Source organism: Triturus cristatus, chromosome 1_2 (assembly GCF_964204655.1).
Source record: "Triturus cristatus chromosome 1_2, aTriCri1.1, whole genome shotgun sequence".
Classification (NCBI taxonomy): domain Eukaryota; kingdom Metazoa; phylum Chordata; class Amphibia; order Caudata; family Salamandridae; genus Triturus; species Triturus cristatus.
In genome coordinates this window covers 584,608,691-584,631,491 of record NC_140580.1, presented here as the reverse complement: position 1 = coordinate 584,631,491, position 22,801 = coordinate 584,608,691, and positions in this window count along the sequence as shown.

Genomic DNA, 22,801 nt, shown 5'->3' with positions numbered 1-22,801 from the left:
GAAGTGGAACTTGACATGAGTGGGCCAGTAGGGATTCTGGGCCAGATGTATGACCATTGATGTTTGCGACTCGCATTGATGTTTGCGAGACGCAATTTGCGAGTCGCAAACATCAATGTACAACAGTGTCAGAGACACTGTTTGCGATTCCCAATGGGGTCGCAAATTGCATGCCTCATGCATATTAATGAGGCTGTCGCAATTTGCGACCCCATTGGGAATGGCTGGCACTCCCAGGGATGGTGGCCTGCTGGGGTCAGCAGACCACCATGTCTGGTACTGCTTTGTCAATAAAGCAGTTTTTTTTTTAAATGCAGCCCGTTTTCCTTAAAGTAATGAAACCTTTTTGTTTCATTTTTAAGGGCAGGTAGTAGTCCCTGGGACCACTGCCTGTCCTTAAAAAATGTTTGCGCACCCATTTGCAAATGGTTTACCACCCTCTTAAAGAGGGTGGTAAACTGCAAGTGTTTTGCGACCGCAAATGCGGTTGCAAAACATTCTTAGGAAGGGACGCCCTTGGAACACCCCTTCCTAATAGCGAGTCGCTAACCCTATTTTGCGAGTCCCTATTACATTAGCGACTCGCAAAATAGAGTAGGTACATTGTAATACCGTTTTTTGCGGTTGCAAAAGGGCAAAATGCCCCTTATCCAGTGACACAGATGAAAAGGTCTGACCACACCAATGGATTCTCAAATTATGGTATGCTGCTACAACTTTTCTATTGGCTACACCCATAGCAGGGATAAGTAGTCCAATGCCACATGACAAGGGACAGGGCTAGGTCTCTGCACACACCCTAGATAAGTTTGAAGCTAGAGTCAAAATTAAAAAACAGGATTTCAGATATTCACAGTCAGGCACTCAGGGCAGGAAATCACAACTGAACACCATGCAGAGAGGACAGCCCCATCCAAACATGTGGGCAGTACCTAAAGCTGACTTTAGACTAGACTTAAAACAGATATAAAAGCTTCCAAAAAGTGTGGTCAATCAATTTGCCATTGCCCTAGAGTAATGCTAAAATATAAATAAAAAAGTGAGGGATGAACTTGCATGTAATGTGATGTTACAGCTTCCTAGTTGATAGAAGCTTCCAGGAGGTTAGCATTTGTCTACGTTGTGCCTTAAATCATTTATACGGACAGCGGCGCTTTAAATTGGATGAAAAGGGTGTGTGGGGGGCTGTAAACAGGGCATGGCCAAAGAAGCATAATTAGGAACCCTTTCACGAAGTGTACCCTATATAAATAATGCTGTGGCTTAAAACACAAACAAAAATCCCTTGCTTCACATAGCGTGCCACCTGACAAGTACTTGAGTGCCACTGTGAGTTGTCTGTCATCCAGACATATAATACAACAATGGACATATGCCTAAATCAAGCAAGACCTTTTGAAATTGACAATACTTGTTAGCAAGATCCAATAAATGAGTAATAATATTACATTTGTTGTGAGTAATTTAAACTGAAAGTGTTTCACTTTTTAGACTGCGATTAAACATTACTAACATTTGTAGACGAAGAGGCCTTCGGAGTGTCTCAAATACACCTGTTTTCCCCTTCACACCACTTTGCAGTTTATCACTTTGGTAGATGCTTAAGGCCATTTCCTTCCTACATCTTTCTGAATATCCTCCATCTGCCTCTTCATCAGAGTCTTTTCAGTCTCTCCTTCTATTACATTTGTTGTGAGTAATTTAAACTGAAAGTGTTTCACTTTTTAGACTGCGATTAAACATTACTAACATTTGTAGACGAAGAGGCCTTCGGAGTGTCTCAAATACACCTGTTTTCCCCTTCACACCACTTTGCAGTTTATCACTTTGGTAGATGCTTAAGGCCATTTCCTTCCTACATCTTTCTGAATATCCTCCATCTGCCTCTTCATCAGAGTCTTTTCAGTCTCTCCTTCTGTATGTATCATCTTTCATCTCCTGCACTTCCCCACCCACTCACCTATGATTATATTTCAACAGCAGTGCACCCCTTTCACACACTTACCCAGAGAAACACAACAGCGAATGGCAAATATGTGAGCATCGTTCTCTAGAGAGCCCAAACACTGGATGTGCGTGTAGTCAATGAATTCCTTTATGACTCACTGGCAGGCACTTTGAGAAACTTAAGTAGCCTTCTGTCTCAGCTCATGGGCTCTCATAAACACCCACCTTCAACCTGAACTCAACCACATGCCTGCACTTTTCAAGAGTCATATGTTTCAAAAACTATAAACATGGATTGCATTGCTGACATGGATTACCTTGATGGGTTTTACAGCCCTGTAAAGTTAGGGACTTGAGTATAGGGCCCATAGGGACCTGTTTGAAAGTTAGATTTGAATTACTAATGGACTGAGATCTGAAGGATTCTCCCTTCCCCTCCCAGCTTACTCTTTAATGTCCTGGTGCAAGGCATCTTTCCTTTTAGGCTTAAGCAAAAATGATATGTATTGTGGCATGTTAAAAAAACAATATATATATATATTTCTTAAATGAGTGCATGGGTAATTCAGATAGTCCCACATCATCAGAGATGATTTTCCAGAACTGATTGACAATTTGATTGATCGCATTGCTGCGGGTGAAGAAAGTCGTGACACAAATCAGTCTGTTACTCAGGTCTTTGTTGCATGTTTTTGCGACCAATAGGGTTGCCCTTGGGTTAAACCAAGCTCTATTGCGGACACGTTTAACTAGTCTTCGTGGGTACCCTCTCTGTTAGGTTCTCTGATTGCACCAGGTAATCCTTCTTTCGTGAACAATTTCGGCGAATCTTAAGGAATTGGCCAAATGGCAAATTGTCACGCAGTCCTCTTGGGTGCTGACTGTTGTATCTCAGTAGGGAGTTGAGCTCTGTCAGTTTTCTGAATAAGGTGGTGTATAGTAAGTTGCTTTGATGGAGATATCCAGAAAATCAATGGTACTAGAATCCGAGTGCATGGTGAATTTGATATCTGTGGACCGTTGGTTCAGCCACTCAAAGAAGTTATCCAGTTCTGTAGTGCTCCTCGTCCAGATGAGCAGGACGTTGTCGATATACTGTCTCCATAAGGTTACATGTTCCTGATATGGGTTGATTTCATTGAACACGAAGGTGCCTTCCAAATGATCCATATATATAATGGCCCCAACAGGTGCAAAGCTGGCCGCCATGGCCTCTCCCTTTGTCTGGAGGTAATATTACCCCTGGAAGAAGGATTTTTTTGCCTCATTGCAATTTCCAGGAGCTTAATAATGAAATCCGTTGGGACCAATGTGGGTGCAGGTCTCTGGTTTAAGGCTGTATACATGACCTCCAGGGCAGGTTTCTGAAGGATACTAGTATACAAATATACAATATCCAGAGTCACAAGGCGTTGGTGCAATGGATTGAAGGGTAAGTTGTCTATCAAACTAATGGTCTGCATGGTGTCCCTTAGGTAGGTTTGGGTTGCCTTTGCAATTGGTTTCAGGAAGAAGTCGACGTATTTTCAGAGGAGCTCAAGCAGGGAGCCACAGCCGGATACTATGGCCGTCCAGGCGGATACTCCAAGTTCTTGTGCACTTTGGGTAAAGTGTATATTGTCGGGAGTCGAGGTTGTTTTTGATTAAGAAAGGGAGCTCTTGAAGGAATTGCCAGCATCTTACCAGCAGTGTGAGGGGACATGGCGGCTGGGACACCTGACTACCTTTCCCGGCACTTCTCGCGGCGCGTATGCCGCTGACGGAGTCATCCAGCGCCAGGAGGCGCACTTAAGGAATCCCGGGCTCCTGCAGCGCTGGAGCTCTTGAAGGAATTGCCAGCATCTTACCAGCATTGTGAGGGGATATCGCGGCTGGGACACCGGAATACCTTTCCCGGCACTTCTCGCGGTGCGTACGCCGCTGACGCAGTCATCCAGTGCCAGGAGGCGCACTTAAGGAATCCCGGGTTCCCACAGCGGGGGACGCGCAAGGGCGGGCCCGTCTGCGCCCGTCCGAGACCGGATGAGGCTGGGCTGGGCCACCCCCTCTTCACTTGTGTCTGGATCAGCCAGGTGATTTCATCTGCGACTAAACAAGGTACTGTGCAATTGTTCCTCCTAATTCAGTTCAGGATTTAACTGTTGGAAATAGATTCCGGTATCCATCCGGGGAGGTGTCACTACGGACCTACTAGACTTTAGCCCTCACTCTGAATTAACGTTTTTTTCGGACTTTAAGGTGTGGTTTGTATATTAAAAAAGAAAAATGGGGAAAAGAAAATTACCCTGTAACAAACCAGACGTACCGGGTACTAATCCCAAACAAATAAAAATGTCCTTGTTAAACTACCTGACAGGCGCAGTAGGTGCTATATACAAACAGATCTCTTCTGTAGAAGAGTCACTAAATATAGAAGTGCAGGGGCTAAAAGCTAATAAACAAGAAAAATCCAATGACAAAAATATCTCCCCAAAAGGGTTAGATGACATATGCCCCCCTGAAATCCAGAGCACCGGGTTGAACAGAAATGGTTGTATCCAGGTTACAAATGATGATATTGATGATGTTTTAGCCAGTGACCAGGATAGCGATACTTTACCACCACCTAAAAGGCAGTGTAATCCAAAGCTCCCTACGGTAACAGACAATTCCCAGGTAGTAGTCCATCAAGCCCCCGTCCACAAAAGTCCTCTTAAAAACGCCCCGAAAAAAGTACAGGGGAAAAAAGGAAATTGTCAGAAACAAAAAAGAAAAGATAACCCTGCCCTTTCTAAAACTAAAAGTAGAAAAGAATCTTCCACTGATAGTAGCAAACTGGAAAACCTGCTCAACGAGCTAACAAGTTACATTAAATCACACACAGATAGTTTAAGAGCTGAGCTAGATTAGCCCAGATCGAAAAAACATTGGAAATGATTTTTGAAAACCAGACCTCCACCATATTGAATAGGAATCTGCATGGTCAGGGCTTTATTAATCACTCAGAAATGATAACTAGTTTTCAATCTCAAGCCATTTCCAATAAACAAGTAGAAACGGCTACTAAACTAGGAAGTAGGGAAGGAACCCAAAGGAATCTCGTTATAGAAACACAAGATAGTGATGCTAGAAACGGAGCTAAGATACATTCCCCAGGGATAAGTATAGTAGCTACACATCAGGGAGGTAGGCTCACACATGACATACAATCAAGATCAACTAATGCCACCTCTAAACCCCATGACTACCAAAGTGTGAGATACAATCTTGAGCTCCCACCGGCAGCAGCGCCTCTTACTGTTGTCCTGGCAATGGTTCCAGTTCTTAAGCCAGGAGAATATGAAACATGGACTACGTTAAAAAACAAGGTCATACACTTCCTGGGAAATAGAGTAGGTTTGTCGGCGGAACTGTTTAGGACCTTTAAAATGGTAAGGCATGTACAATGGGTAGGAAAGAGCCAGAAATCTTTAGACTGTGATTACGTAGTCCTATCCCATGGTTCATCATCCCTGGTTAGGGAAGGATTGAATAGGGCAGAGGAAATGACAATTACTGAATCCGGCATAAATATTTTCCATTTGGGATTTTTTTATCGCCCAAGCCGGTTCAACTTGCAACAGGATATGCCGTGTAGAATACAAAGACCCACCAGAATGAATTATAACTTGGAGATACAAAATAGATTTGAAACTCTACAATCGCTAGATGCGAATGATTGACTTTTGGTCAAGAGAAGACAGAAGGCTGCTATTGGGGAGATCAATAACTCAAATGAACATGAAGGGAGTAGGTATGAAACCAATATTACCCTGAGGTCAGAAAGGATAGAGTATCCGGAAATAAAAGGACCCGAGGGTGGAATGGGGACTGGCACCATTGATCGACTAGACTTAAGCTTGTCTAGTGCTCCAACTCGTGATGTGCGCACAGGTATGGAACTAGACTCCCAGCTTGAAACCAGACCAGGAGTAACAAGCAGGACTGAATTAACTAACCAAAAAACTATCAGAGTATTATTTTGGAATGTTGCCGGTCTGCGGAATAAAGCACATAATCCAGCCTGGTACAATTTAATTAAAAAATGTGATATTTTGTGCCTCCAGGAAACGTGGATGGTAGAGGAGCTACATATTGAAGGATATAAGACATATTATATGTCGGCCATCCATTCAAATCATGGCAGACACAAGGGAGGCCTTAGTATATATATTTCAAACCTAGTGGAGACACAAAAAATATCACTGTTGAAATGTACAAATTTTTACCAGATTGTACAGATCAACCTGGTCGCAAACTGTATCTTAACTGTGGTGAACTTCTATTTTTTCTTAAAACACTTTATTGATTTTTTTTTTGTAAACTTGTTTTTATTGCAGAAGTAAGAGTAAGGCATCCGTGAGAGCAACCCTTCACCAGATGGTATCTCAGAGCACACCCATCGGTTTAGCATAGCACACAGCCAATCAGCCCACATCCCGGAGGCCGGGCGGCGTACCAATACAGAAACTCTGAGTATCATAGCCATCAATTCACGCAGTGACAAGTCACAGCCCAATTTAACATCTGCTTTTTTTAACCCACCCGCCTCAATCCCCAACATTCCGTCCTGACTGCTCACTCCGGACTCTACTTCAATACCCCCAATAACTCCCCCCCACCCTCCCCTCCCCCCCCAACTACTGCTGAGGTGGGCCCTGGGTGTGGGGTCTAACGCAATTATTCTCCAGCTCTCACTTGTGACATGCAATCTCACCGGCCTCTTGGAACCCCGCCCTCCGAACCCTCGTGCTCCGTACTCTCCAGCCGGTAGTCCTTCAGCGCCTGTACTATCATCTCCCACGCCCTGACCCATTCCAGTCCTTTCTCGTCTCCTGCCCTGGTCGCCTGTCGCCTCCGAAGTATACTCTCACAGCCCTCCCACTTCAACAGCTCAGCCATCCATCTCCCAAACGACGGGCTTCATACAGAGAAAACGGCTGAACAGAATTGCTCCAATTTTGGAACAGAGTTAGATCTTACCTCAAAAAGCATGTGTTTGTGATTTGGTGTATATCTCTTCAGTAGTTTTTAAGAAATTAAGGTTAAAATATTGAGATACTGAAAGGTGGCCCACAGGAGTCCTGGTGGACCACGAATTAAAAAACATAAAGCCTTCCAATTGGTTGGGATGGCTTTTCTGTTTTCTCAGTCGACCTTCTTGCTCCTGCTGTGATTGGCTGACCCCAATGTGAACAAGATGTTGTGGCTACCATTACAGAGTTCGAGGACTCGGTCCCAGTGTGTGGTAAGCTATAAGGGACCAGGGTAGGTGTATTTTGACCCCCTGAACCTTGAGGAGTCAAATGAAATGTTTTTCTTTTTGAATGCCTCCATCCTGCCGGAGTTCCGCTAGATTGAAAAAATAATTTGAAAAACGAAGATGTGGAGGGGAATCTGTGGGTGGTTGCCTGCTAATGGGCGGTTGGAGCCAATGCCCAACCCCACGATTGCTCATATCAGAGCTGAGCTTATTCTACTCAGTCCTCAAACACACCTGTCCTCACCTAGACAAACTCGAACACAGTTAAAACCCATTTATACACTAACCTCTCCAACTTACCCCAATATGGCCAGACCCTGCAGTATTCATGAAGACCAATAAGAACCCCTTCACCTTTGTACACAAAAAGCATCAAAGATCTACTGGAATTGTAAAAACCTAAAACAGCCCACTACATTACAATCATAATGAACTTCAGAAAATCTTTTAGGCAAACCTCAACGAAAAGGTGTCAACTGATAATCTAATTGAAATTAAAAACCCTCCTCCTGTTTAGCCACCACAAAACCAGCCATGTAATGTTTTTTACACCATTCCATATCAGCAGTCAAACAGCACCTAAATACTGCAGTCCTAATCATAAACTTGACCTACAAGTTATAACCAATTATGGACCTACTAACACCCCAAAACCTTTTTATGTAATGTAAATTTGCATGGCGCGGCTAATCATCCGTGAGGGTATTCAGGCACTCAGCAGGGTAGGCCTGAGGAGGGAGGAGGAGACCATGCCTGTTTCGTCTAGAAGAGCCATGTCTTGAGGTTTCTTTGTTAGTCCATGAGGGAGAGGAGGGCTCTGAGATGCTTCTGGAGGTCATTCCAGGTCTTGGCTGCATGGAATGTGAAGCAGCGTTCTCAGCTCCTGGACTTCTTGATGCGAGGGAGGTGAGCTCCAGCCTGGGATGCAGATCGAAGGTGTCTGGTGAGTTGGTAGTAGTTGAAGCGGTGGTTTAGGTAAGCTGGACTGCTGCTTTGGAGAGCTTTGTAGGCAAGGGTGAGTACCTTTAACAATTCCTTTACTTTCAAACTACACTGGTGGAAGCAAAGAAACTGGCAAAAATAGGCAAATCTAATCAAAGTTTCACATTACCTACCACCACCACGGGGACCACACTTTTTTGCGGCTCAACTTACAGAATTCATTATAAAAACAATGGTCTCCACAATCCAAAGTCGCTGGACAACAATTTCAGCCAACTTTGCTTAAAATCCAATCACTTGAAAGGTGTCAGCCTAGCTCGAACTATAGCTTCAGACAGGATGATTAAGATAGACTCCCCACCCACGGTCCCTTCCCATGGACCGGACACACACTACATCATCCTTTTAATCCTTTTCTCCCACAGAACTATTGAAAAAAGTCACACTAGAAGGCTGAAAACAATTTATTAGAAACCTCTAAAAAATTAACTAAGACAACCGAGTATACATGATGTCTTCCTCTTTAGAGGCAATCCCCTAGGATCAATAAATCAAGGCATTCAAATGTCAATATACAGATTTATTATGTAGAATCATTGAGAATTTAGACCCTTAAAACAAAAACAAAAATGAAAAAATAAAATATTGGTCCAACGGTTCAGAGAATAAGCTCATTGAAGAAACTAAACCTCTAACAAAGGTGGGATGAATCTGGTGGAAATTGCCCTCACCAGAGAATCTTGTAAACTGAGAACTGCAAGAATTTTTTTATTTTTAATCTGGTATGAAGGCCAATCAATTCTCATTACATGAAATAAAGTTAAGTTAAAAACTGGCCCAAAAAGCTGTTTGAGACCATAAAGCAGCATAAGATATTCACCACAGCAGGACTAAATAAAAACACCAAAAAAAAGTGTGAGACATCTGTCAACATCTTCAAAGAAAAGCGTAAAAGATAGTTTCTCACTCCCACACCTGAAGAAGAATTTATATAAAGTTTCAAAAAAATATATCTCAACATTCTCAATGTCCAGAGAAGATAATAAAAGTGAAATACAAAAGACTGTGGCCAAAACAAGACCATTCTCCCACATCTCAGAAGCAATAAAATCAGCTATACTTAAATGCATTAGTCACTCAGTAGCTCATTTCTGGTGCTAACCTTATCAAACATTCGCTAGCCTAACAGACAGACTTAGAATGCTTCAAATAGTAAGTCACAAACAACAGCACATGCGGAAGATATAGCTTTCGCCGGACTCAAACATACACTTTCTCTGAAAAGTATTATAACGCTGCATAGAGTCAAACAATTCATTAGAGATAACAACTTATTGGATGAGTTTCAATCACTTTCAGAGAAGCGTGCAGTACAGAATCAGTCATCTTACAAATTGTTGATAATGCTCTTTGCATATTGAACTCTAACAAATAAGGCATGATAATACTCCAGGACGCATCAGCAGGGTCGAACATAATAATCCACTCCAACCTCCTGGTTGAATGGGTTTTGAGGGCACTATTCTAAACTAGTTCGCCTCTTACCTGGAAGACAGACGCAAAGAATGAAACAAAATTAACTCACTTCAAACACCTCTTAGCTGAGCCAAGAAGTACCACAACATTCTATTCTATAATCAACACTCTTTAACCTACATATGGAACCCTTTACCACAATACTCAATTCAAAGGCCATTACTACTCCGATAAAACCCAGCACTACATGAAAGTCTTATAACTAATTGAACAACATCCTTTCACAAACGCCGACGCTGAAGAAAATTAGTTTGTGAATTCCATACCATCACCTTAAACTGAACCTCTTGAAAACAGAACTTGGACTGTTATCTCCCAAGAACAGATCCATCCCGATTTAACAGCGGCTCAACATCTTTACCACATTACACTACAATGCAGAAACTGTGAACTGTACCAAAATCACTCTGCTTCCATCTAGGCAAAAACCTCAATTTACAATCTCACATACACGCACAAGCCAAAGGGGCCCATTTCCAAACTACCGAGAGGTATTGAACATCTCATACCAGCCTCTTGCATCTTGCTACCAGCACCTGGGCTCCTCTGCTGTGAGTCCTACTATGCCAAGTGGTACCAAAACCATTTCTTGGCCCTTGGAAGTGAGTGTTTGGTGCTGCAACACAAGAAAACAACAAATTAGGACGTTGCATACAGCGGAACTGGCTCATTTCCCTGCAACATCATTGCATGGTCACTGTCTGAACCAAAGCCGTGGACAATGCTCATCAACTGCGTGACGCATCGCCCACAATCTTCAACGTAGCGCCGACTGTGCCAACACACGCCTCTGCATCGCCCTGTGCTGCATGCATTGCCTACATCCAGTGATGTGTCAACGCATCAGCCCGATGCACATCACTTCTCAACATCAACGCATCCACGACGTTGCCTCACTTGGAAAACAAATCATCCCCTTCGACAGAAACGCGGCCCCTCCTTTTGAACAACACATCGTCTGAGATCTTCAATGTATCCATGATGTTGCACCGACTTCAAAACCAACACATTGCCTTCAACAGCAACACGTCCCCTCCTTTTCTCCACACATCATCTTCGATCTTCGATAAATCCAAGGTACTGTCAGCGGGTCTGCATGATTCTTGAATCCGGACCGCGTTCCAATGCAGTTGGACTGAACCTTCGGATTTGCCCCGGTCAAGAGCAACCAGATAGCCCAAGATGGAGCTACTGATTTTTAAGTACTACATTTTTGGTTAATCTTGCAAATTTCATATCTTGATCTGTGTATAGTGGATTTTTATCATTTTGGTCTTATTATGCTTAGATCAATATTGGCTATGTTTCTAAAATGGTGTGGAATACTTTTGTGTTGTTTTCACTGTGTTACTGTGTGTGTATGCACAAATACTTTACACATTGCCTATTAAGTTTAGCCTGACTGCTCTGTGCCAAGCTACCAGAGGGCGGGCACAGGTAAACCCTTAGTGTGTACTACACTTACCCTGACTAGGATTGTGGTTCCTGCTTAAACAGGGTGCAAACCTCTGCCAACCAGTAACCCAATTTCTAACAAAAAACTACCAACACTTAACAGCTGCTACATGCTCTTGTATCCGGTCAAGTTGAAGGCAGTGGAGGGGGGAGCTCTTACTTCGTTGGCTCTCCGGATGAAGTCTGAGACTGGCTGGACCAGAGGGGCATGTCCGGAGTCGGCCAGGGTCTGGGTGGAAGCCCATGTGGGCAGGACCCAGGAGCAGACCCAGTGGGTCTGCCGTAACAACAGAGATGGAGTATGACCCACGGCGAAGAGACACAGTGTATAGAGGTGCAGCTGGAAGGTACATTGGATGTAGCCAGAGACCGAAATATGCTACCCCCCCCCCCAGACATCGTCATAAGCCACTACCATATGAGAGCGCTAAATGAGGGGCCGCCCTGGGCAAGTGGAGCGGGGCTCTGTTGGCCAAGGGTGGCATCTGCACCATGCAGGTCCTGGACCGTTAGCGGTGGGGAACCTACCATGAACTGGTAAGCAGCGCGGGTGACTGACTGAGGTTCTGTGTCTACGAACACCAACAGTAACAGACTTTAACTTCAGACTTTCGCTAGAGGGATTGATCATACCTTACCTAGGTGCGACCCTATGGGGGAGCTCTGGTGGAGGGGTACTGGATGACATGCAATTGTGCTTCTTTCCATTTTACTAGGTGAACAGATTCACTAGAACCCACAGCCGTAGGTTTATGCATGTGGTATTAAGGTAGAGGGAAGAGTGAACTACAATATGCACTGGGAAACATCACAGTTTGAAGGTTATAGGTGGTTACGAGAGGAGAAAGGAATTTGGTTTTGATGGAATTATGTTTTTTTATGTTATGCAGTAAGGTAAGAGCAATGCAAAAGGTTTTATGGAGGTACAACATGGTATACATTGGGAAGATAAACCTGTTTTATTTAGGGGATTCGCACTCCTACTTATTTAATGGCTGTTAAATTCCAAGTGCTAATGGTAAGTTGGTGCAGCCAGGTGGCCCCTCCTGAGTGCGAGGGTGCTGAATATATTGTGATCTGCGTTTATCCTTGAGCGAGGACAACGTTCCCTGGGTGCACTCTTTGAATAATTTCAATGATGTTTCAACAACTGGTGTTTATAAGTTCATTGATGTATTTATTTACTTGTTTTCAAACACAAACTTATATTCTTCAAATCTCTCAATCATATGCCCAATGCATTTCGGGCCGCGCCCTTCATCAGGGGTTATTTCTGTAATGGGTAAACACACAGCATTTAAAAATTTCTGTTTTCTTCACAATGTTCACAAACTCATAATTCTTAGACACATTGGTAACTTATATCCCCATTATTACAAGGTTTATTAGGTGCAGGAAATTGTAGTTCAGTAAAGTTTTGCAGAAATAAGATCGGGAATGTGAAAGTGCTGCCTTTACACAGGTTAGTAAAACGTAAAAGAACTGTCGCTTATAATCGAAGAGCCAGTGAATTCTGAAAAGTGTGCCGAAGACAACAAACGAAGAGGTGCCCGTTCTTATGTTTCCAAACTGATGGAAACCCATAGCGTGTAGTTATAAAAAGAGAAAAGGTGAAACGCCTGATTATTCAAAACCATGATTACCGAATGTTGTAGCTTGCGTCGAAACACGACTTATCTTATGGAGTTTATCGGTGGATCTTGTACACCGATTCACAGGTCGTTTTAACTTGTTTTAGGTTCAATCATTTTCATCGACTTGTCAGTTACCCAGAAATAAATGACTGGTCCAGAGAACTTCCTCCTTGCCCCTGTGATAATGTATCCTCACAATCAACTCTTCATGTGATCTTGTTTTGTAAATTTTATGAAAAAGAAAGATGATGAATTCTCCCTTTGTTAAAACGGGTTGGCTGGAGACAATGTAGACCAGCGTTTTTACATCTACAATTTTTAGATAGTACCTTTTCAGTATGTACTGTGACTGGTTTTTTGAAAAATATTATGAGAATTAGAAAAAGCTTAAACGCCTGAAACCTATTCGTGATTGCTGCTGTTTGGAAAGGATTTTTGAATAGCCTGACCTACTTGAATGCACTCTTTGCACAATATGATAGACTAATGTCTTTTAATATATTTTATCAGTTTTTATTTTATGTCTGTGCTTTTATGATTTTAAATGTCTAAAATCGAATAAAGCTAATTTTTAATTGAATTGATTAAGAAAGTTAAATTCTAGATCGGACAAAAATCGCTGTTGGCAATCTTCTTCTGTGACTTTCTAAATCAATTTTGTCAGTTCCTTGGTAGGGTCGGTCCTCTGATGGGTGTAGCTGATGCTGTCTCCCAATTGGTTAAAGACCTCCGTTTTGTAGTCCATGGCGTCCTGAACCAGTGGTTCCACCCTTGTCCGCTGGCTTGACGACAATGTGCCGGTTGTTCTTTAGAGAATGAAGAGCTTCCTGTTCTGATTTAGTAATGTTATGTTTAACATATTGTCTTTGTGAGCATGTCTTCAAAACGTCCCTGAGGACTACACTCTCATACATTAGTATTTTATTGGAGACCAGGTGTGCTGGTGGCATGAAGGTCGATGGTACTCGTAGACCTGTGTGGGATAAGGGATGAAGTGAAGAAGAGTTCTTGAAGAAATATCTCAACAAAACCTTCCCAAAGAAGTGATATAACTACACCTTAATATTGAACTGATTGGGGCGGGCGGTGGGCACAAATGATAGTCCTTTGCTGAGGACTTCTACCTCATCCTTTGTTAGTTCGTGGGAGGACAGATTTATGATTGGGCTGCCCGGTCTGTTCCCCACCTGTACACCCGTCGTCTGGATTTCCCCGTGGCTCTCCAGGGGGAACCAAACTTGCTTCTGCCCTCTGGTCTGGCCTCCATCCCATCTCTGGTTGCTCTGTTCTTGACCTCGTTGTTGGCCCCGGTTCCAGTTGTAACCACGGCCTCGCAGAGGTCGCCATTGTGCGTCGCCTAAAAAAGAAGGTGCCTGTGGTGGTTGATACCAACTGTCTTGGTAGCTGTAGTCAGAACTTGTGCCATCCAGATGATTCTGAGAAAGAAGTGAACTTCCTACAACCTCTGAACCCTCCTCTCCCCCTGCTGGCAAAACGGCCCTAGGTGTCCTGCTTATAATAATCCTCCTGTAGGTATGGATATGCCGCCTTCTTATTGTCGTAGCGGATGTCTTTCGTCAATTTGTCAAATTCTTTGGCCTGAGTATTGATGTCAAAGTCCTTGATTGTTTTTTCCAGGCGTTCTAGAGCCACCTTGGCATTGCTGAGAGTTTCTCTACATGTTCAAGGGCTGGTTCCACCCCCAGCACCATCCAGTGGCGTGAGCAATTGTTGGCCACAAAGCTGAAGTTCTCCTTGAACTTGGGAATATCCACAAAGATGGCTGGCTTGTTTCTAACTTGAAGTCTACTAGGCATTATATTTGCTTGTAGATATTTGGTAAGTAAATGGCCATGGAGCTGTGTACGTATCAACTTCTTTTCAAGTCTTTCTAGATGGGGAATCTTGTCGTTTAATGAAAGGTCGATGTTAGGGGTGGTGGAAGAAAGGAAATTACTACTTTACTGTCCCTGAATGAGTTGATTAATGTAGTCTTCTGAATAGGATAGGGTCTATGTCTCTGACCCTCACAGGTCGGCACCTGCTCTAATAGAGTTACAAGGTAAAGGGGTTATCCCAGACACATCACTAGGACCTGGGTAAAGTACGGTACAAGAAAAAATGGCCCCAGTGGACACAAGTTTAAGAAAAGAAAGATTTTGTTTACCTTTGTGGACAACCGTGATTGATTCACCGTGTCCTCCCATCTGTTCTAACATTATGGTGCTGTAAATAGGCTAAGCCTTGGATAAGGCTGGATTGGCTTTTTTCATGATTTAGATGTATTTATTGTTCACTGTCCTCCTTTTCTCACTTACCCTCAAATCTGCACATGGCTGCACTTACCTCTCCCTCCCTCCCTCCCTGGTGGGGCACCTCTACATGAACTGTATTTAACGAATGGTATGCTTGTGAACATGAGATTCCATGTTCCACATGAATAAAATGTGTTTAACATAAATAATTTTGTTTGAAATTGCTTTAAAAGGTGTTGCTGATGTGCATATTTATTTTCTTGAACTTGTATTTATAAATATAAGCATGGGGGGGCTACCTGCCCACCACGCTGCCTTGGGGACCACCACCTCCCTAGGGCATTTGATAATAATGGGTGGGGCGGGCCTCGCAGCCCACCCCCCAAGCCCCAGGGACCACCACCTCCCCGGGGCTTCAATGTTTAAATGCGGGGGGCCTGGCGCCTCCCCACAGCCCCGGGAATGCCACCTACCCGGGGCATAGATCAATGAAATGCGGGGTCCGTTGCAGCCCCGGGGACCAACACCTCCCCGGAACTTGTTGGAGGGGGGCCGTGTGGACCCCCAGATGGCCACAGGGACTGCCACCCCCCCCCCCCCCCCAGGCCGGCTCCGGCAATGTCCCAGGGTGCCCACCCCTAGGATATTGCGGTTTACAATGACCGGGCGGAGGACTGTTTCTGGCTTATCATTGCAAACTCTGCTTCGCTTCATGGAAGCGAGAGCAGGAAACCTGCTCTCGCTTCCATGAAGCGAAGCAGGATTGCTTTTGGACAAGGGGAGCTGCATGTCAGCAGCTCCCCTTGTCCAAAAGCATTGCTGGCTCCTGCAGGAGGCGGGGAGCTGGCTGGGACCACGGGGCTCTCCCCGCAGTCCCCAATGTTGAGGCCAGGCCACGGGGGATGGGTTACCTGGGGCAAATAGTGGCCCAGAGAAGGGGGGCCATGCGGCACCCCTCCCATTAAATAATAAGAAATAAATAAATAAACGAGGCAAAGCCCTGGGGGATGAGGTCCCTGGGCCCGAAAAAGGGCTCTGGAGGGGGGCCGCGCGGCCCCTTTCCTGTTTTTTTTTAAATTAAAAAAAGGCTCAGTCCCTGGGGAATGGGGTCCCCAGGGCCCACAAATTACTAAGAGAAGAGAGGCCACACAGCTCCCCTTCTAAAAAAAAAAATAAAGGAGAAGCCGGCATCTCGCAGGAGGCCCCGCACAGTGGGGTTGCTGAGAGGTGGTCCAAGACCATGACCCTTTTTACACCACCCTGCAAACGCGCCTCTTGGCGCACTGCTGGTGGGGCGATGAGGTCCTCTTGTGTCCTGAGGACCTCAGGACTGAAGTCGATTTCATCCTCTGAGCAGCAGTGCGCCAGGAGGCGCATTTGCAGAATGGTGTAAAAAGGGTGCGTGGCTTCGGACCACTCTCAGCAATCCAGCTGTGTGGGGCGTACTGGAGGTACCAGGTGGACTAGTTGGCCTCCAAGGACCCTCAGGAGGCAAGGGAATTTCATCCCCCATTCAAGAGCACGCCAGGAGGCACGTTTGCAGAGTGGTGGAGAAAGGGGGCATGGCCTGTGTCCACCTGTCAGCAATCCCACTATCTGGGGCATACTGGAGGTATCAGGTAGGCTAGTTGGACCCTAAGGACCCCCAGCAGCGAAGTGGACTTTAATCCCCATCCAAGAGTGCGCCAGGGAGTGCGTTTGTGGAGTGGTGGGGAAAGGGGGCGTGGCCTGCTATGAGAACTTAGCAATCCTGCTGTGTGGGACTTACTGGAGGTAATAGGAGGGGTAGTTGGTCCCCAAGGTTGTCCTTGGGGGCCAACTACACCTCCTGTTACTGCTAAGAGGTCTTTGGAGGCCACGCTCACCTTTCTCCACCACTCTGCAAATGCACCTCCTGGCACAGTACTGGTTGGGGGATAAAGTCCACTTTACTCCTGACGAACTTTGGGGGCCAAGAAGCCCTCCTGGCACCTCCTGTAAGTCCTACGCAGCGGAATTCCAGAGCGCTGGTTGGAGGCCCAGCCCCCTTTCTCCACCTCTCTGCAAACGTGACTACTAGTTAAAGAAGCATTTGCAATGTAATAAATGTCACATTTGCGAGAGTTAGCGCTATTGGCATTGTAAATGTAAATGTGTTTTACTCATGTTTTTTGGAGTGGAGTGGATGTAGGTTGTCTGTAGTGGAATTATGTGGTATGATGTGCAGGGAAAATATGTGGATAGACTTTGAAAGTATGTGGTATTTAGTGTATTATTTAGAGTGAGATTATGTGTTATGGAGAGTAATTATGTGGTATGGTAGTCTGTGTTGTGGAGTGGTAACATCAGGTTTAGTCTTCCTCGTTTCCATAGAAGCTAAACTATAAACTCAATGAGACAAAAAAATAAGGAACCACTAAGGAGCACTTCCGGACCTAGTCAGAGGTATGAGCAGGGCCACTGGAATTATGCAACTGTTTGGCTGCACCGACTTTCACACAATTATACATTTTCCGCATTTGCCACATAATCCATCATCTGCTGCATAATCTGCAGATTTGGAAAAAAAAACTTGTTTCTAGCTCAAATGGCCAAAAATGTAACAACGAATGTTACAGCGTGGTGGAAGGCCCTTTGCAAACCTAGAAGGGTCACCTGTTACTTATTACTAAATGTGGGTATTAAATTGGTACTAATGGTGTGCAAACCACTCTTGCTTCTTTCTGCACTTCTCTTACTTCTAGCTTTTTGTACACAAATTTACAGAGTATGCGGTTTGAAACACAGGTATTCAAGTATTTGTATGTTTATTTGTATGTAACATGTCACTAGGTAAAAGCAGACACATGCATACCTTCACACACTTGGTCAGACTTACAACAGTGCTAGACTTAGGATTGCTGTTTTATATTTGGTATGACTAACATTCTGAGCAGTCGATGAATAGTGAACCTTCAAGAGGAAAGTGAGGGTTAAGACGTATTGGGAGAAAGATTAGTGATTAGGCTACTTTGTGTGAGTCTGTTGTAAGGTACAGTCAAAGTAGGCCTCTTTCTGCAACTCTGTTGGTTCTTTCTAAACATCTATTGCTTCTTTCTGCACCTTTATTTCTCTTTCTGGACTTCTGTTGCCTCTTTCTGCATTTCTCTTGCTTCTTTCTGCACCTTTCTTCCTCTTTCTGCACCACTCTTCCCCACTTTCTGCACTTCTCTTGTTTCTTTCTTCCTCTTTCTGCACATGTCCTACCTATGTAGGCATAGTTAGAAATTAGCATTTAAACAACCTTAGAATTTCACTGAAAAAACCACAGGTTTCAGGGATGTTATAGTTAGGAATTAGCATTTAAAAAACCTTAGAAATTCGCAGAAAAAACAGAGGTTTCAGAGACGTTATAGTTAGGAATTAGCAGTTAAAAAAAATGAGAAATTCACAGAAAAAAACACAGGTTTCAGGGATGTTATAGTGAGGCTGACATTTCACTCGTACAAAACCCGAGAAATTCAGCTGGAGCTAACTATAACTCGTGCCCCCGCAATGCACTGCTGATGACGTCACATATTACATCACTCATGACATGGTCAGTGACATCACTGATGTGAACAAAGAGAAGAACCGTGTCCCCATCATGATAATTGAGAAGCTTGGCGTTGATCACATGTGGCGGCTTATGGGGGAGTGGAATTGATGATTGTGGCAGATACTAGCTGACCCTATACCATCACTGAAGAGATGGTTTGGGAGGAAATGTTTACTGGTGTTTTTGGAAAGAGAATTGAGAGAATCAGACATCCACCCAGTAACCAACCGTCCGTAAATTTCAAGGACCGTCCATTATTTTTCGTATGCAGTCCGTTATCATTTCTTTTAGGGACACCTTTTGTCCGTAATTTTGGGGATTTCAGGAAGCTATTCTGTTCCCCTAAGAGAGGCCCATGAGTTTAAAAGTTTTCACTCTGGGCCTCTCACACTTATCTTTTAAACTGAAGAGGCTGCCTGCAGCGGCCCCTCCCAGGCCTCGCGCAGACTGTGGAGTGGCCCATTGTCATTCTGAGACTGCAGCTGATTATCACTTATAGAATGACAATGGGCCCTATTGTAGTGACAGCATGTGGTGTGCCTTCTCCTGCATCAGACTAGGGCAAGGCATTCTGCTTGTTTTGGAACAATGCTGGAGAAAATAAAAATAAAATAACTGTCGGAGGCAGAGCAATCATTTGTGCAAGACATCCATCTATAGGTCATTTAGCACATTGTCAAGGTGGATATTTGTAAAGGGTAGAAGTGATAAACACTTTTAAAATAGTTTTCAGTTTAGTTTCTGATGTCCCGGAAAATATTATCCCTTTTATAAATATAAGGCGCAAGGTAAAAGAATTCTGAGAAAACATGAATACATTAGGCATTTCAGCAAAGTGCTTCTTAATGTCATGGGACTGGAACAACGTGTTCACTGTACATTTAAAAGTAAGATTTAAACATCAAAATTAAAAAATACTATTTAATGTTGATTGTTACATTAGCACAACTCTTGATTGCAGAAAGGGCCTGATGTCACTTTGCAAGTGGTAGCAATATACATGTTTCTGGTGCAGGATTGATTCCGCCTCCTAGTCTTCTAAAATAGAAATTCATATTGGTACATATTAGTTATCTCACAGCACACAATTATTTTCAACTAATGAGATATTTGTCAAATAGTGGCAACATTTTTGCTCTGATTTCATTTTTGATCGATTTAACGGAAAACTACAGTACGAAAAAAGACAGTACATAATTAAAAGAAATATAATTTAATTGCATTTTATTTATTTATGGCATTGCTTTTCAACAACAGGGGAAATGTGAATGTCATCACCTTCCAGGGGCCATACTCTTAATCTAGTGCTTAGCTCACCAGCATGCACTCATTCAAAGTCTTCTATGGATCTTATCCATCGCTCAGTACTGTACCAAGCCCCAAACTAGTCATCACCTGCAGAACAGACAAGGAATTTCTGAAAAGATCAGACACAAAGCTGGCCACTCGGAAGACTGCACTCTAGTCCAGCACTGCATGCCCCAATTAGCTGCATTCTATGCGTGCTGCCTTACATTTCACAATGGCATTCAGATATGAGATGTCAGTAAAAACAAGTCCATCCGAGCAGAACTTCCCGACCACTTTACTCACCAAACATGCCTCCTCAGGACCATGTAAACAAAATAACAGACTGTACAACCCAGTGCAGTAACCATGTAAATAGATTATGATCATATGAAATACTACAAAAGGTCCTGCACAGTTGCTCAAAGCTGTACGTATACTGAAAAACTGTGAAGCGCACGATTGTCTCAACCTAATTTAAACTTATTTTGATTGTATATTTACTTACTTATATATTATTGTGCGACCTCCTCTGATATGTTTGTAAAACGTATGTTTTGTCCCAAATATTTGTCCTGAATTTTGACCCTTTGTTCTGTATTTTGACACTCACCGTCCTGAATTTGCATGCATGCCAGTTGGTCACCCTAAGTCTCAGTAGATTGGAGATATAGCTGAACTCTATTGGTTTTGTGCTGCCTGCTTGAATACAGACATTTCTTCCCTTACCTTTGAATCGGTGGTATTACTACGGTGCTCATATAAAGCGATTTAATCATCGTGCGCTAAATTCGCGCTCTATAGCGCTTTGAAAAACAAACATTTGCTGTCTCACACAGGCGCTGTCTGGAAAACCAATCTAGCTTTTTAGGTCGAGGGACCATCCGGTCTGCCGAAGGCAGAACCGGAAGTCCGGAGATCTTATGTTTCTGAGAGTGGCTCTTTAGCCCGCCTCTCTTTTTGGCTCTCCTCCATTGGCTGGCTTCCTAAACGGAGGCCAGCCATTGGAGGAGAGAGCCGTCCCTCCAAATAGGCTCCGTCTTTTTCAGATTCGGGGGCGTGTTCCGTGCTGTTCTTTCCACTTTTTACCCACGTCCTTTCTCGAACAGCAGGAACACGCCCCCGAATCCGAAAAAATTTCGAAGCTTCCATCCGCCATTTTTTTGCTGTCGTCTGGCCGTGAGGATCCATCCGTCCGGCGCCGTCAGGGCTTAGGCTGGAGGGGGTGGGGGCCGGTTTTGTGACAGGGGGCCGGTTCTATTGCTGGGGCCGATTTGGCCGTGTGGAACCGACCCCTGCGTGTGTCAGAGAGAGACAGTCATTACGAACAGCCAGGCATTACCTTTTCTTTGCTCCTTTCGTTTTTTTGCTTCTCTGTGAAATTGATCCAAAAACAGGAAAAACAGTCCTGGCAAGTATCACGCATCAGGCGAATGCGTATTTCACCACGCATGCGCACTTGCAAGTTGCAAAAAAATAAACCTTTCGCAATCGCATGTCTTTCTGAGCTCCCCGGCACAGTCTTGGCGTTGTAACAGATTTACCCGACGAGGGCACCAGCGTGATTAATCATGGCTGTTGGTTCCTGATGCTGCAGCACAAGTGGTGAACAGACTGACTGCAATCTCAATAAACTAGTGGCAGGCTACAGGGGTGGTAATGGGAGCGGCGCCGTGACAGAGTTCTGTGCCGTGGGTATTTTATTATCTCCGTCAAACACTTGAGGGTCCTGACCGGCGGCGGCCTCTGGAGTTGCTCCTCAGCAGCCTAGAAGCACACCAGCCCCTCCTGTGCAGCTGCTTCGAGCCACACAATTATGCCGATGTTTATTGCAGAGGTAGTCATTGCGACGAGGTCCGGCCCGTACAATTACCGCTCCTCGAGTCAACTCACATAGTAAGTTGCGCCTCAGTGAGGTATCAGTTTTCTACAAAGTGTACTTTACATTTTATTAATAGTGCTAGCGCGCTGCCAGTGCTTCCGGTTCTAATAATTTCAGTGCCAGTTTGTGACCTGAGTTTTTTGGACTAAATAGTAAAGGTTGTGCTGCTTATTCACAGCGAAACCCTCTGCTGTGCAGTCCCAGCTATGTTTTTGCTTACTGGAGTGGCATCGTTCAATCAGAATGCAAAATGTCTTAAATTTGTAGCATTCCTTAAAAAGTAAAAATTTCTTTAATTGCAAATTGTCCTTGATTTATGTGTGGTAGGACGTTCCCGTCGTGCGCTCTCTATCAACATGTAACTAGCGTGTGTGGCAGAGTTGTTTTTTTTTTTACAAGACATGCGAATACAGTGTAGGTGTCTTCTTCCATTGTTGTAAAGGCAGAGGCCTAATTTGTCACAATTGTCTACTCTAAGCTATTAACCTAAGTTGTGCCAATGAAGCTTTGTTTTTAGACTGAATTAATCTATTTAGTAAACGGGTTCTCTTGGTTTCTTCTAGCGAACTTAATTCAGCACAGCTCACGTGTTCAGTATCTATATAGTAGCTCTCCGTGACAGCAAATTCTGAAAACAAATGTGTGCAGGGGCCCTTCTGTTCATCTGGGCACTGGGCAGTGTGCGGGCTCTGCATTCACCTTATAATGTTATTCAATTATTTCATAACCTGTTGCAGAGGCCTGCTTGGGAATTGTTTAGCAGTGACACAAGTGTATTTTAAACCAAACCCCTCTTGTTTTGCACATACTCCGGTTCTTATCTACATGACTGTGTTTTTGTCTTAACGATTGCATTTTATTTTCCATGGGCTGTTTCTTTAGTACATTGTGGCGTCTTGAGGTCACCTAAAAGCGATCTTGGGAGTTCTGTACTTCGTTTTCATGTTACACCTGACCTAGTGCTGTCATCCGTACCGGAGTGTGCACGTGCCCTACCTCTCTCTATATCACTACATCACAACACCA